Below are 1790 nucleotides of genomic sequence, written 5' to 3'. Positions count from 1 at the left end.
ACACAGCCCCCCCCCCCAGTGTCGTTCTGGCCCCTCGCGCTGCATTCCCAAACCCCTGGGTGCCCCTGCCCAGCACTGTGCTCTCAGGCCTGGGGTGGGGATGAGGGACCTGGAGCTGCAGCCTGAAGGCAGCCCTTGCTGGCTTGGAATCATAGTGGTCAATCAGGGAGGGATGCGGGGTGCCAAATTCCGCCTCTCTCTCTTTCTTCTCTCATTCTCTCTCTCTCTCTCTCCTCTCTCTCTCTTTCTCTCTCCCTCTCTCTCGGAGAGGACCCCATGTCCCTGGTGGGCGGGCAGGGCTCAGGCCCCGCTCACCATTGTATTGCTGTCTGCTCTGTTGCTGCTGAGGCAGCGGCAGCGGGGGCTGCTGACCTGGCCCAGGACCCTGGCCAGCCTCGGGCCCAGGCCCCGGGCCAGCCTCCTTTGCCTGGACCCCAAGCAGCAGCGGAGCTTCCAGCAGCCAAAGCAGCAGCAGTAGCCAGCGCACCAAGCGCCCGGAGCCAGCTGGGGGGCAGCAGTGGTGGTGGCCAGAGTCCCAGCTCGCCTCTGCCACCAGCCCCGCCGGGAGCACCCGGCACAAAGTTCCCAGCTCCCGGTGCCAGCAGCCAGGGACTTCTTAGGTGCCTCCTCCTCCCCTCCGCCTGCTCTTCAGGAATCCCAAGTTTCAATGGAGGTGGCAGCTGCAGGATGCAGAGCGGGAGACAGGGAAGCAGGCCGAGTGCCACTTGGGCTTGACAGAGGGTACCGGAGCAGAGGAGATCTCCCCAGCAGCAGGGGGAGCTGCTGCCCGCTGGGGATATCTCCTCTGTGCTGGTGCCCTCTGTCAAGCCCAAGCGGCACTTGGCCTGCTCCCCTGTCTCCTGCTCTGTGTCCTGCAGCCGTCACTTCTGTGGAAACTTAGGATTCATGAAGCAAGGACAGCAGGGAGAGCCCGGGTGGCTCCAGGACTCCAGGGCTGCCTCCCGCCTTCCTGGGCCTGGACTGGCTGGCTCCCGGCAGGTGGGCAGGGCTTATGCTAAGGCAAGCGATACCGTCGATCCCCCACCCTCCCCTGGGTTGCACACAGGAGTGGGCCCCCTATCTCTGGTGGGCAGGCGAGGGCTCTGGTCAGGCAATCGGCACTGCTTGCCTTCGCCCCAGCCCCAGCCCACACCCAGGTAGCACACGGGGCCCTGGATGGCAGCTTGCGCTGTCCTACCCTGCCTGCAGTATGCAAATTAGCCGCCATCTTTGTTGGCGGTTACCGCCATCTTGGTTGGCAGTTAATTTGCATATCGCCCTGATTAGCCAATGGGAAGCATGTCAGAGGTACACTTAATTAGCATGTTTATCTATTATTAGATAGGATGTGGAGGTGAGCAAGTTGTTAAAATAATGTGCTTACATTATCTCAATTTAATCTAATTTTGTATTATTACAACTATATCAGCTACTTTAGAATCATTCCAAACCCCAGCCCATTCACCCTATTCACATGAAAAGTCTAGTGCCTTCTCCAACATTTCTGCTAATTTCTTCAGTTTCTAATTTGTTTGCATGATCCTGATGGATTTTCAGTTTTGTATTATGTATCTCATTGCTGTTTATTTACTGAGTTTGTTTTGCATTCCAGTTTTCACTTTTTGATTCCATGCCCTCCATGTCCTATTTCCCACAAATTGCCATTCATGAGGGATACAGAGTTCGCTATAGATTTTTTCCCACAGAAGAAATTAAGGGGGTAATAGAGTCAAGCATTTATTGAAACAGTATGTTGCAGATGATTTTAAATAGAACATTATACTTTCCTG

The sequence above is a fragment of the Myotis davidii genome, unplaced genomic scaffold, assembly GCF_000327345.1.
Source record: "Myotis davidii unplaced genomic scaffold, ASM32734v1 scaffold1884, whole genome shotgun sequence".
NCBI classification, from domain to species: domain Eukaryota; kingdom Metazoa; phylum Chordata; class Mammalia; order Chiroptera; family Vespertilionidae; genus Myotis; species Myotis davidii.
Note: the sequence above shows the minus strand (reverse complement) of the source record.